The sequence below is a fragment of the Hemibagrus wyckioides genome, linkage group LG03, assembly GCF_019097595.1.
Source record: "Hemibagrus wyckioides isolate EC202008001 linkage group LG03, SWU_Hwy_1.0, whole genome shotgun sequence".
Classification (NCBI taxonomy): Eukaryota; Metazoa; Chordata; class Actinopteri; order Siluriformes; family Bagridae; genus Hemibagrus; species Hemibagrus wyckioides.
Window position 1 is genome coordinate 5,464,330 of NC_080712.1, and position 15,443 is coordinate 5,479,772.

Sequence of the window (15,443 nt, forward strand, 5' to 3'; positions counted from 1 at the left end):
TGCACAGACTGAACACACAAGTATAGAAAAAACACAATACATACCCGCACATCACGGATTGTAAGATAACAGGCTTAAGTTTGTTTTAAAAAGGTTGTTCAGTATGTGGTGAATAAGAGTCTAGTAGCAGTTAAAATTTAAGTAAAACCTTTCTGGATAAGTAAATGGATGCATTACTTAAAACAGTATACAGTAAACATGGCAAACAATAAAATAGAGAGTCACTAAATCTTGCCAGTAAATCTTGTAAGTCTACTTTGTCTTCCTACTCCTCATCAGGCCGTGGAATGTCTTTACAATCATCATTGCAGATTCAGCACATCAATAATAAAAATGTATATATACTGTGTGTATGGCTTCTCTTTACTATAAATCTTCTAATGCCTTTTAAAACTTTTTGTTCTTTTTAAATGTACTTAATTAAATCTGTACAATGCTTCCCACATTGTGATCAGCAATACATTTCTATCTATTATGAATAAGCTGGTGCCTTTTCAAACCACTTGAACACGAAAAACTCTTCCCACATTGTGAGCAATAATATGGCTTCACTCCTGTGTGAATGCGCTGGTGAGATTTCAAATTATTTAAACATGTAAAACTCTTCCCACAGCGTGAGCAGTCATATGGCTTCACTCCTGTGTGAATAAGCTTGTGTGTTTTCAAATAACTTGAACGTGTAAAACTCTTCCCACAGTGTGAGCAGTCATATGGCTTCTCTCCTGTGTGAATGCGCTGGTGAGTTTTTAAAGCATTTGAATGTGTAAAACTCTTTCCACAGTTTGAGCACTGATATGGCTTCTCTCCTGTGTGAATGTACTGGTGAGTTTTTAAAGTACTTAGCTGTGTAAAACTCTTCCCGCATTGTGAGCAGTCATATGGCTTCTCTCCTGTGTGAATGCGCTGGTGAACTTTTAAACCAGTTGGCTGTGTAAAACTCTTCCCACAGTGTGAGCACTGATGTGGCTTCTCTCCTGTGTGAATACGTTGGTGAAATGTTATAGCAGTTAAACTTCTAAATTGTTTGTAGCAGTGTGAGCAATGATATGGCTTCACTCCTGTATGAATGCGCTCGTGCACTTTTAATTCCTCTGGGTTTCTAAAACCCTTTCCACAGTGTGAGCAGCAATGAGGCATCTCTCCACTGTGAATGCGCTCATGTTGTTTCAGATACCGACTGCAAACAAAACTCTTCCCACATTCTGAGCACTGATACGGTTTGTCTCTTGTGTGAATGTACTGGTGTGTGTTTAAGGTTCTTTGTTTTGTAAAACTCTTTCCACATTGTGAACAGCAATATGGTTTTTCTCCTGTGTGAATGCGCATGTGTTTTTTAAGAATACTTGGCTTGGCAAAACTCTTCCCACACTGTGAGCAATAGTGAATTGAACCCTTGCCCATTCTGCACAAATCCCTCTGTGGTGATTTATAATGTGAAGACAAACTGATGATGACGTTTCACTCTGTAAGAGAACAGTAAACATCAATCTTAAATTATTAGGTGCTAAACAAGTATCATGTGCTTTATTCATCAGTAACAGAAACAGAAAATGAAAAGAGGCAAGTAATTAACAAGACAAAAACTTATGCTGAAGAGATGAGTTGCTATACAGAAGCAGCATGCTAGCAGTGCTAGCAGGTAAACATACAGCTCCTTCATCAATAGAGCCCTCTACAAGAGTTATGGAAGTGTGAGAGTTTCAAGGTTATGTCTGGTTATTTATGTGTACAATGGTTTCTGGCTATTTAGTGGCTCGAAAGGTTTCTTTTAGCCATACTATGAAATATATAATTATGTTTTCTAATAACAGTACCATCCAATAACTGAATATATTCTGCCAAGCTAAAAATATCACCCATCTACCTCCAGAATTAAGACTACTGTTGCCAAATTAATCCTTAAAAGTAACATCATGCTTTTACGTAACATACACAAAATTTCTTTGAAATTATACCATCATTAAACAGTTATTTTATTTTAAATGTATTACATGGGATCAGGCATATATAGTTATAATTTGAAGACAGACCATTTAATTCATGAGAATATCTTAATGTTTTAACAAATAAACACATAATTGTCAATGCTATGTCACAGTAATGTACTGAGTATTTAGTATCTAAATACATACATATATATACATATATATATATATACATTTATATATATATATATATATATATATATATATATATATATATATATATATATATATATATATATATATATATATAAAGAAAAAAAACTTACCCAGTTGAAATGATCTTTTTTAAATCCCTGTAATTTCACAGCAGTCTTCTGTGTGAGGACCTCAACTAAAGTGTCTCCTTTAAGTACACCTGAGGACCAAGACACAGTTCAGCAACAGGCCATTTCACAGCCATTAACCAACTATTACCACCTCATCACCTGAGTCTGGGTTGTGGCAGGTGAACATCTAGAAGCATCAGGTCATTTAAAAATATGCAAAGTAGCTGGATAGAATGTTCCCATATCAGGGTATGGAGAGCAAAATATTAGGAATCTAACATGTAATTCTAGCTGTATAATATTCACACTGAAATTCTGCTACGCTGCTGTTTCATATTTTATGATACAGAGCAGGATTACAAAAGGACAAACTAGTAAGCCTAATACACAACACATATTTGTATACACAAGACCAAATAAAATAGAGCATAATTTGCTGCATGCACTCACAAGCAAAGGCCAATGTGCAAATGCATTCATCATTTGTTAAAATATAGTTTGAGTAGTAGTACCATTAATGATCAAAATATTGGTGTAACTTCCCACTACAATCTGTATTAGCTTCGAAAAGTTTAAATGTCACATTAGCACCATTTTAGTCCATTTGTCAAATAAATGACATACCATCATCTTAAGGTAGGTATAAATGAAGTAAACTAAATTTTGTTCTAAGCACACTGCGATTGAAAATTTTACATAGAGATATTGTGTGAGAGGTTCTGACCCTTTGCATGCATGACCTAGAAGTTGGTTGTGACTAAACAAAATATTATAGGAACAGAACTGTGTTGGAGACCAGATGGCAGGACTCAAGGTTGAGACTAAGGGCTATCTGGATCAGGCGATGATCAGGCATTGTGATGTAGCCAATGATTGACAATGTTTTCCTTTCCTTAATCCTGTCCTGTGGTTTAATCCTGATTATAAATACTCACTGTTGAAAATGATCGGGGCCATGCCTTTTTCAAATTGCATGGAGAGCGCTCTGTCCTGTTGTGCAACAGCACAAATAAATTGTATACCTTTTTACTCTTGCCCGTGCCTAGCAGTGTAGTATTTTTCTTAAAATTTCCCCAGCAACACATTCCAGTTTCACTGGGGGAAAAAACGTATTAAATAAACGTATAACATGAAATCAGGCCAAATATAGTTAAAGTTTCAAAGATAGACCATTTTATTCAGTGTATGCACTCAGCTATACAATATTTTTTCATTTATTGTTATAGATAGTTAATAAGCATACAAAAAAATAAATGAATTGTCAGTTGCAAAGTCACAGTAATGTATAATTCTTTATGTACATTATTAATAAATGAATGAAAATTCAATCAACAATTGAATTTATTTATTTATTTATTTATTTATTTATTTATTTATTTATTTATTTATTTATTTATTTATTACATATTTTTATTTATGGTCACAAGCCATCAAACAAAGTTGAGCTACTTGAATTTTTGCACTACAAGTGGCATAAATTCATTCAACAGCAATGTAAAAAAGATTGGTGGGGAGCATGCCAAGACACATGAAAGCTAGTTGAAATTATCTTTTTTGTTCGTTTGTTTTTTTTTTTGAATATTCCAGTAATGTCACTGTGTGTGTGTGAGGAACTCAACAATGCAACACTGGAAAAAAACACTCCAAATTTTTCTTAAATCAGCATCTCTATGGCAGCCATTCCATTCCATTGTCTGTAAAATTCCAGCACAGGCACTCCTGATATTGCTTAATGAAGTACTGATGGATGAAGGATGACATCCAGTGACCTACAAAAAGAATGGCAAATCACAGCTGGGGTTGAAGTGCATGGCAAGAACGGTTAAAAACAGTCATGGAAAGCTAGTAAAATGCCCTTCAGCAATGAAAAGCAAAGAAAAGTCAGGTTGAGGTTTGCAAAAGACATTAAAGGAATGAATTAAAGTTATATTCTTTTTCATCTTGTTCTTCTCTGATGAGTAGAATTTTCATCTTTGACCAACATCTGGTCATCTGATGGATTGACGGAGTTAACTGTTACTGAGTTAAAACAGCTTTAGCAAACCCCTGTTTTTCTGACAAATACAATTGGAAAGGTCCTTCTTCAACATTTCAAAAGCCATTTTTGCCTCTGCTGTTCACACCAAAGACGCCTTCTTCTGATTTACTGCTTAAATCAATGCACAAAAAGGGGCTACTTTCAAAGAAATGTTGCATATCCCTTGCCTACTACAGCCTACCATTCCCAAGAAAGACAACATTTAACAACATGTGTCTGTTTTCCCCACAGCCCCAGCATAAGGGTTGATGTGGGTATTAAATGTTCATAGATGCCTGAGGTGATTCAGGAATTTGGGGTCCCATGGAATTCCCTGACACTAATTCTTGTCCTTGTCTTATTTCTGGTGTTGTAGACATCCATTATTGTCTTCCACCTCAACTTTTGTATGCTCATTAAGGGGCCTTGGAACCTTTCTTGTGGATTATTGATTGTGGATTAATCCCCAAGTTTAATACAGTTTCATCAATAATGCTTCTTATGCTTCTTTTGCTTATCTCTTTATCTTTCTGTATTGGTCTACATGATAATCTAGCCATGGGGGTCACAGTCCAGTGACTTCTGTGCCAGTCCCATGCCTGAATAAATAGAGAGGGTTGCATCAGGAAGGACATCCGGCATAAAACATTGTCAAATTTATTCATGCGAATCATCAGTTCTCTGAATTTCATACCGGATTGGTCGAGGCCCGGGTTAACAATGACTGCCATCTGCGCAGTTGACCTACAGGGCGCCAGTGCAAATTGGGCTACTGTTGGTAGAAGAAGTAGAGGTAGAGTGCATAGACAGATAGAGAAGAGGAAAGGTAAGAGTATAGGACTGAGAATAGGAACTCTGAATGTTGGTACTATGACAGGGAAAGGTAGAGAGCTGGCTGATATGATAGAGAGAAGGAAGGTGGATATTCTTTGTGTACAGGAGACCAGGTGAAAGGGTAGCAAGGCTCGTAGTATAGGAATAGGATTCAAGCTGTTTTATTATGGTTGGATAGTAAGAGAAATGGGGTAGGTGTGGTCCTGAAGGAGGAGATTGTGAGGAATATCCTAGAGGTGAAGAGAGTGTCAGACAGGGTGAAGAGTCTGAAGTTAGAGATTGACGGGGTGATGTTGAATGTTGTTAGTGGTTATGCCCCACAGGAAGGTTGTGAATTGGAGGAGAAAGAGAGATTCTGGAGTGAATTACATGAGGTGATAGAGACTATTCACACGGGGGAGAGAGTGGTGATAAGAGCAGATTTTAATGGACATGTTGGTGAGGGGAACACAGGTGCTGAGGAGGTGATGGGCAAGTTTGGAGTTAAGGAAAGTTATCTAATCAGTCTTCTGACATGATACAATCCACCATGCTCCTTAAGATCTCAAAACTCTGGACTTCTGGTTGTTCCCAGAATATTAATGTCTACAAAAGGGGGTAGAGCGTTTTCGTATTTAGCTCCTAAACTTTGGAATGGCCTTCCTGACAGTGTTTGGGGTTCAGACAAAGTCTCCCAGTTTAAAAGTAGATTAAAGACATATCTCTTTAGCCTGGCATACACATAATTCCTATAATATATATATATATATATATATATATATATATATATATATATATATATATATATATATATATATATATATATATATATATATATTAGGGCTGGGCAAGTTAACGCGTTATTATTTAGTATTGAGTAGACACACCTTCCCAGATTGTAACACCACCACAGCAGTGGCTGATGCATAGCACTCTCCTTGATGTCTTCCATCGTTGGCAGCCATCATTTCTGGTCAATGTGAATCGATTTTCATCAGAGAACAGCACTGAGGCCTACTGGTCCCTTGTCCAGCTGGCCCATGCAAGATGATGACGCCTGTGCCTGGTGGTGTGGTCAGGTACCCTTGCAGGTCATCTAGCACACAGACCACACTGATGTAAACGGTTTCGAATGGTCTGATGTGACACTTAAGTGCCTCTCACCTCCCTTAAATGTGCATGGAGTTGAGTGGCATTCATCATCCATTTCCGCAAGGCACTGTTCACAATGAAGCAGTCATCAACGTGGGATGTGGCCAAAGGACGTCCACTTCTATGCCTTTCTGTGACTCTTCCAGTCTCTCTGTATCTCTGTCACAACCTGCTGATGACACTCTGTGACACTCTAAGCTCAGTGGCCTCTTCCCTCTGAGAACATCCTGTTTGAAGCCTCGCAATGACAAGGTACTGTTGGTCAATCGTTAGGTGTTGTCTTGGTCTCATCATGTCAAAATGTGAACAGCATGATGAAGAGGACTGTTTAAATACCAATTCTAATTGACCCAGAAAATTTATTGGTCAATTCATGGATCAAACACCAGTTGTGAATTTTGCTGTTAAGCACCTTGTTAGAGAACAGCAAGTTCTGCAACAAGTACTGAAACACTGAACAGTTGGACATGTGTATTCAAAAGTGTAGAGAAGGTCAAATTAAGTTCACCTGTACAAGTTATAGTGCATTTTAGGTGCATCCTGAAATTTCACCCGAAAGCCGAATATCCTTAACTTTTTGTGAGTACACTACCAGTCAAAAGTTTGGACACATCTTCTAATTCCATGGTCTTAACTCATGTTTATTTCTTTCTACATTGTAAAACAATGCTGAAGGCGGCCGAAATACACAATAATGTCCTTTGAACAGTTGATATTGAGATATGTCTGCTACTTATGCTCTATATAGCCTTTATAATGGCTGTAATCTGAGGTACTGTTAATTGGTGATATATATATATATATATATGTACTTTATATAAATATATATATATATATATATATATATATATATATATCTTATATGTGGCAATATAGTGCTCTAGAGTCCAGTGGCGGCGTGCTTTACACCACTGCATCTGACGCTTTGCATTGCACTTGGTGATGTATGGCTTGGATGCAGCTGCTCGGCCATGGAAACCCATTCCATGAAGCTCTCTGCGCACTGTTCTTGAGCTAATCTGAAGGCCACATGAAGTTTGGAGGTCTGTAGCGATTGACTCTGCAGAAAGTTGGCGACCTCTTCGCATTATGCGCCTCAGCATCTGCTGACCCTGCTCCGTCAGTTTACGTGGCCTACCACTTCGTGTCTGAGTTGCTGTCGTTCCCAAACACTTCCACGTTCTTATAATACAGCTGAAAGTTGACTGTGGAATATTTAGGAGCGAGGAAATTTCACGACTGGATTTGTTGCACAGGTGGCATCCTATCACAGTTCCACACTGGAATTCACTGAGCTCCTGAGAGCGACCCATTCTTTCACAAATGTTTGTAAAAACAGTCTGTATGCCTAGGTGCTTGATTTTATACACCTGTAGCCATGGAAGTGATTGGAACACCTCATTCTGATTATTTGGATGGGTGAACGAATACTTTTGGCAATATAGTGTATATATATACATACTTTGATTGACTATCAAATGTCGTCCTTTTTACCTTCATCGGGAGTTTACATCAGTCATAGTCAGCGCCGTTTATATATATATATATATACATAAACGGCGCTGACTATGACTGATGTAAACTCCCGATGAAGGTAAAAAGGACAACATTTGATAGTCAATAGTTCCAGGTTGGGTGTGCAGGAGCATGAGAGGAACAATATCACACATGCCACCTCCCCTTGACTTCCCCGATTCCAGTGTTCTGTCCATGCAGTGAACCAAGAAGGACTCGGCCGGCTGGATGGCGTAGTCCAGCACCGCTGGGTTCAGCCATGTCTCAGTGAAGCAGAGGAGATTGCAGTCCCGAATGTCTCTATGGAACTTTACCCTGGTCCTGAGGTCACCGAGCTTGTTCTCCAGTGACTGGATGTTGGCAAGCAGGATGCTAGGCAGAGGTGTGCAGTGTGCCTGTTCCTGACACTGAATCATTTCCCCCGGGGCCGCTGTGTGTTTGTAGACTTGGAGAAAGCATATGACAGGGTGCCAAGAGAAGAGCTGTGGTACTGTATGAGGAAGGCAGGAGTAGCAGAGAAGTATGTCAGAGTGGTGCAGGACAGTGGTGAGGTATGCTGTAGGTCAGACAGAGGAGTTCAAAGTGGTGGTGGGACTGCATCAGGGATGACCCCCTTCCTGTTTTGCTATGGTGATGGACCAGTTGTCAGAGGAGGTCAGACAGGAGTCTCCTTGGACAATGATGTTTGCAGATGACATTGTGATCTGTAGTGAGAGCCGGGAGCAGGTGGAGGAAAACCTGGAGAGGTGGAGGTTTGTGCTGGAGAGAAGAGGAATGAAAGTCAGTTGTAATAAGACTGAGTACATTTGTGGGCACATATTGCATTGCTCCTCCTTTTACAACATTGGATTCATACTGGCCCTTTATTCATCTACATCCCTATATCTTTGTGGTACCTTCATTTGTCTTCCACTTCTTCTCCGTTCGTCTTCCTCTTTCCTGTTTTTCCTCTATGTATTCTCTGACGCAAGTCCCTTTGAAGCATCCTCTCTTAATTCAATGTATAGTTTACCTCTAACTTGTCTTCCTACATTTTCTTCATAATGTCCAACCTCTGTCTGTTTTGTTGGTGGTTCAGTTGTCCAGGCCATTCTTTGTGTGTAAAGATAAGATAAACCTTTATTCATCCCACAGTGGGGAAATGTTAGTGGTGGCATTTCTCACTTACACTGCTGCTAATGTCTTATCCTTGTTAGTTGTCTCATTGAATGGTGGTGGCGCTGTTGTCTCATCTCATGTTTTGGTATACAGTGTTTATCACTGCTCTCCTGTAGTGTGGACTGCACTGGACTGAAGCCCAATTCTGTTAATTTTGATCAACCATACCCTGCAGAGAGTTTTCTCACACATATATCTGACACTGTCCAGTCTTTATTATGCAAAAAGCTCTCATTCAATTTTATATCAATTTTACTTACTAATTCTCTATTGGGATATTACAGAGCTGCTCAGTCTCTGGCCAGGGTCACCTCCACCTCAAAAGACCACACAAAACTAATGCATGATAATAATAATAATAATAATAATAATAATAATAATAATAATAATAATAATAATAATAATAATAATAATTGTATTCCATATATTCTACTTTAAACATTTTTATTTTGCATTAAAATCAATCATTAATGTGAAACATTTTAACTGAGGGTTGTTTTTTTTACAGCTTATTGTGAATAATTATAATTCATGTTTGAGAAGACATGATGGGTAAGTCTCTGAGCAACCATTATTTTCCTTGTTAATTATTTTATATTTATAACTAATGAGTGTGTTTCTTGTGTTACATGTACTAGCTTTGACCCACGCTGAGCTTGACTTACTCCAAGCATTTATTAAAATGCTTTAACAAAGCTCCCTTGATTCCAGTACCAAGTTTGCCAAGAAAACAACACTACTGAGAAGTGTTCAGTGATTCAGACTACATCATATTTTCTGACAAGGCTTGCCAAACTAATACTGTTACTGTTACTTCCAAGGCTACTCAACGCCTATTTATGCTTAACCGGTGCTCTCAGACATCACATCTCTTTTGTTGTGTAGAACATTTGTCAAAAACCATTTGATGGAACATGAAACATTCCAACCAAGTTAACTGTTGAATATGTGAACATAAATGAAGATGGGAGTAAAACAAAACAGACATCTTCACATCACAGCTGCCAACTGATTTCAGCTACAATCCTTCTCTTTGGTCTATAGTGACATTAAATAATCAAAAAGTCCTCAATGTGCCCATAATAAAAAATAAGTAATGTGGCTGGTACTGAGTGTTGAGCTCAATTTAGTGTAAAATAATTCATAGTTATTTATAGAACCACATAATTAATTTTTAATAAACAACTCGAAATATATAGGATTCACATTAATAATTCTGCTTTATTGTTTGGTCAGTATTCCAAAGCTGTCTCATATTTTATAAACATGATTTTAGGAGGAAAGCTACTTAACAGTAGAGAGTACTTGCAGACCACCAACTAATAAATTAGTGTGAATACACACCCAAAATTTTGTGTGCAAACTTAGCAGAGATGGAGGTATGTGCTTGAATCATAGAGAAGAAATATAAAATCAAGCTAAATAATTATAAGAAAACATTACAGTGAATAATGTATGTTTTATTTTGATCATATTTACAGCCAGAAGAACACACAATGGTACAATGGTAATCTGTTATGGCCCAGTCTAGGCTTTAGCTGCACAGAGTAAGTAAAAAAGCAAGTCTTTTTGTATAAGGTGGAGTTAGCTAGCAATGAAACAGAAGTGACATCACTTGGCCAATGTAGCAGTAGCAGAAGCAGAGCAGGAAGGCTTAGACTGGAGTCTGTAATGGACCAACCTACACAGACTGAATATACTAAATATTGAATATATACCTGCACATTAAAAATTGTAACATACAAGGGTTTTTTGTTGTTTTCTAAGAAATGATCAAAGAAAAAATATAAAAATTCGCTTTGTTCTGAAATAAAACTTTTCTGGACAATATATGAATTCATGCAGCACTAAATAGAGTAAACATGGCAGACAATAAAATTCTGCCATGTCAGAGTCACTAATTCACTTAGTCTACTATGTACTCCTTATCGGGCAGTGGAAAGTCTTACAAATCAGCAATATATTGTGAATAAGCTGGTGCTTTTTCAAACCATTTGAAGAGGTAAAGCTCTTCCCACAGTATGAACAGTAATACGGCTTCTGTCCTGGGTGAAGGCACTGGTGAATTTCTAAAGCGCTTGATTGTATAAAACTCTTTTCACAGTGTGAGCAGAAATACGGCTTCTCATCTGTGTGAATGTGCTGGCGAGTTTTTAAAGCACTTGAATGTGTAAAACTCTTCCCACAGTGTGAGCATTGATATGGCTTCTCTCCTGTATGAATGCGCTGGTGACTTTTTAAAGCACTTGAATGTGTAAAACTCTTCCCACAGTGTCAGCATTGATATGGCTTCTCTCCTGTATGAATGCGCTGGTGACTTTTTAAAGCACTTGAATGTGTGAAACTCTTCCCACAGAGTGAGCATTGATATGGCTTCTCTCGTGTGTGAACGCACTGGTGACTTTTTAAATCATTTAAACATTTAAAACTCTTCCCACAGTGTGCGCACTGATGTTGTTTATCTTCTGTATGAATGAGGTGGTAGGTTTTTTAAAGATTTGGATGTGTAAAATTCTTCCCACAGTATAAGCAGTAATATGGCTTCTCTCCTGTGCGTAGGTGTTGGTGTATTTTTAAAGCACTTGAATGTCTAAAATTCTTCCCACAGTGTGAGCAGGGATACAGCTGCTCTCCTCATGAATGCACTCATGAACTTTTAAACTCCCTGTGTACCTAAAACTCTTCCCACAGTGTGAGCAATGATATGTCTTCGCTTCTGTGTGAATGTGCTCGTGAAGTTTTAAATTCTTTGTGTTCCTAAAACTCTTTCCACAGTGTGAGCAGCAATGAGGCCTTTCTCCTGTGTGAATGCCCTCATGCTGTTTCAGATACCAACTGCAAGCAAAACTCTTCCCACATTCTGAGCACTGATACGGCTTGTCTCCTGTGTGAACGTGCTGGTGCATATTTAAGTGACTTAAATGTTTAAAACTCTTCCCACATTGTGAACAGCAATATGGTTTCTCTCCTGTGTGAACATGCACGTGTTGTTTGAGAATATTTGGCTTGGCAAAACTCTCCCCACACTGTGAGCAGTAGTGAATTCGGCCCTTGCCCATTCTGCACAAATCCCTTTGTGGTGATTTATAGTGTGAAAACAGCCAGACAATGATGTTTCACTCTGTAACAAAACAAGACAAGAAAAAAACAACAATCTTGGATTATTAGGTGCTTAAACAAGTATCATGTGCTTTATTCATCAGTCACAGAAACAGAAAATGAAAAGAGGTAAGTAAATAAACAAGGCAAATACTGAAGAGAGGAGTTGCTCTATAAAAGCATAAAATAAATGCTCACAACAAGAGTCATGAAGAAGGGTTTCAAATGTTATGTCTGGTTATTTATGTGTAGCATGGTTTATGGCTATTTAGTGGCTCAAAAGGTCTAATCTAACTTTGTTTCTTTTAGCAATACTGTGCAATGTATAATTACTTTTTCTAATAACTGAATATATGCTGCCAAGCTAAAAATATCACCCATCTACTTCAAGTATCAAGACTATTGTTGCAAATATTTAAAAGTAACATAATATTGCTTTTAGAATATAAACAAACAACATTTCATAATGTAATGTCAACATAAATTATTCCATCATTAAACAGTTATTTCATTTTGAATGTATTACATGGGATCAGGCATATCTAGTCATTAATGAGAATATACTTTATATACAATCAATTAGTTATGCACATATTTTCATATATTTAATGTACTGAGTATTTATCTAAATTCAAATACATTTTATATATATACAGTCGTCTGTGTGAGGACCTCAACTAAAATGGTAGAGTGTCTCCTTTAAGTATACCTGAGGACAAAGACACAGTTCAACAGGTCATTTCACAGCCATTAGCCAACTATTACCACCTCATCATCTGAGACTGGGATGTGGCAGGTGAACATCTAGAACCATCAGGTCAATTAAAGATGCAATGTAATCTGTCACTGGATGCATTGTTCTCATATCATGGTATGGAGAGCAAAAAATAGGACTCTAATATGCAACTCTAAATGTATAAGACTAATAAAAAATGACAGTTTTAGAGTTATGTGTTAGGCCAAATATAGACTCAAAAGCAAGATGACTGTTAATACCAAGACTTGATAACTTGGTACAACAGTAACAGGAAAGAAATGTCTGAGATATTGAAACAAAGGTCATGAGGTGACATCATGAGACAAAAGCATGCCAATACATTTAAAATGCATCAGTGCCCTCTTAGATCCTAATGTGACCTGTGCATGCAAAGTTATGACATTCTATTTCATTCTAATTCTATTTCCTGTTAAAATAACTTCCAAGATCGTATCAGGCAGGCATCTTAATGCTAATTTTCGAGAGGTTCATGTGAAAAGGTGAGGTGAGTTGAGGCCCTCTAAGGGTTGCTTAATGAAGTATTTTCCCCTTTCCCCACCTAAAGAGGAAACAACAGGATTACCTTTAGTCCATGTTGTTGGAAATGGCTGGCTCATGATTTTTTCAAAAGGAGACAGTTGTTATGTGTGTGGGAAAAGGAACTATGATAACCTCAATTTATTTTTCTCTGCTTTATTGACTTGCATGTGAGATTCCTGAATGTCCATAAGACTGGGCTTCCACATCCATTCATATTACATTAAACCTCCTGGATATTTGCTGTCTGCCTGGTGATTTTTAGTCATCCTATTTACTGAATATGTGCTCACTAATAATACAGTGTTGTGTCCTTTGAAATAAACAGTTGTCGTAAAAAAAATACCTTCCATTAGTCGGAAACATGAACAGAATCATTCCAATCCAGTCAATTTGTGGTACATGTGAATATAAATTAAACAAAAGCCTCCTTATGTCATTCGTCTTTTTGGTCCATCCTAGCATTAAAGTCAGTTACGTGACTATAATAAAATCTAGGTACTCGTCTTGTACCGAGTGCTAAGGTCACTTTAGTGTAACATAGTTTGTAGTTGTTCTTAGAACCACATAATGGGTATTATAGCACCTTTATTATAGCAACTCTCTGCTTGTTTCTAATTAGTGCTTATAACTAGTGGAGTTTGTTTCATTCAGGTCATTTTATTTACCTTGGGAATTCACTGTTTTCATTGTCAAAGTGTACATTACCCCCAGCGCACATGCTAAGGAGACACTATGTGAAGTCTTTGGGGCTATTAGCAATATGCAGAATGCTAACCCCAATGGACTGTTTATTATAACTGGAGATTTCAACCATGCAAATCTCAAATCAGTGCTCCTGTCAGGGTGCTATGAGGCTGAGTGAATCCAAATGCAGAGAGAGGCAGCAGATGAGGGTAAAGAAGTCTTTAATGAAAAATGAAAACCTGAAACTCTAAAAAATAAAGAACAAAACGGCACAGAAGAAAAGGCTAGAGTCCAAAAACAAAGGCAAAATACCAAAAAACAAAACACGGCAAATATTTAAAAAATAAACTCCGCAAAATATAATCTGGACCAGAAAAGTCTGCAACAGGGCTTTATAGTGGATGTGAAGAACACAAGGCTTTAGCTCATGTTGTGGCTCACCCCTGCCAATCTCCAGTGTTACAAGAATGTGCTTATGGCCCTCTATCACCTTGCAGCAGTTGATGGTTCCTTGTAACCCAATGACCATTTGTTCCTCAGGTGGCCAGAGCTCAAAGGAACCAATCCATAGGCACACAGTCAGTTATCTCAGTCGCAGTCAGTTTTTCCAGATGGAGAAACTTTTCATCAAGCTGTTCCATTTGGCCATGTGGGTTTACGCCTGAGTGCTATGTCCATCTGAGGAATTCAGCAGCCGCATTGGTTGGAGACTGCCCACAGTAGGTAAAGATCTCACTCCTCAGAGTTTCATAATCTTTGTCTAGGGGCAGGGTTTAGTAGGCCAGTTGGGCCTTACTAGGGAGAAAAGGGGTTAGTATACAGACTCATTCATTTTTGTCCCACCTTTCTTGTATATATCCACACTCTCAAACATATAGAGGAAGGCCTCGACATAGTCAGCTCGAGTTGGGTCAGACCACATTGGGCATCACGGCAGAGGTTGGGGAGGGAAGTAGCAGTGGTGGGTGGGTGCTTTTTGAGGGTGACAGGCAAACAAAGACACATAGAGAACAGAATTAGCAGGGCAAACAGTGATTTAAAGCTTGTGGAAAATAGTGCCCAAGTTTAATAAAAGTGCAAAAATTAAGGAGCAGTGCAAACTGATTTGAATGTGTGGCTGTGATGGTAGTGGGGTGAGGAAATGTCATTCATCCAATGGACCATGGAAGAACAGGTGAGACAACAACTCAGAGTGCATTGCGAGGCACAAGGTGTAATAGGTGTGGCAAGGAATAATTGGTGCTTACCTGGCTCTGTCTTTTCAGTGCGATGGTGGTGGCAGCCTGAGGAGTGATTTTTAGATGTTTGATGGTGGCAGAGTGGGCTCTGACTGGACACAGTATTTTACAAAAAACATGAAATATACACTACTCGCAAAAAGTTAAGGATATTTGGCTTTTGGGTGAAATTTATGGAAAATGTAAAAAGTTCATGCTACAGTGATATTATATCATGAA

At 38.0% G+C, this 15,443-nt stretch overlaps 1 pseudogene; it reads right to left on the reverse strand.

The window, feature by feature from the left end:
- LOC131351407 (zinc finger protein 208-like) overlaps positions 1-15,443 on the reverse strand; it is a 114,312-nt pseudogene that overhangs the window by 54,911 nt on the left and 43,958 nt on the right.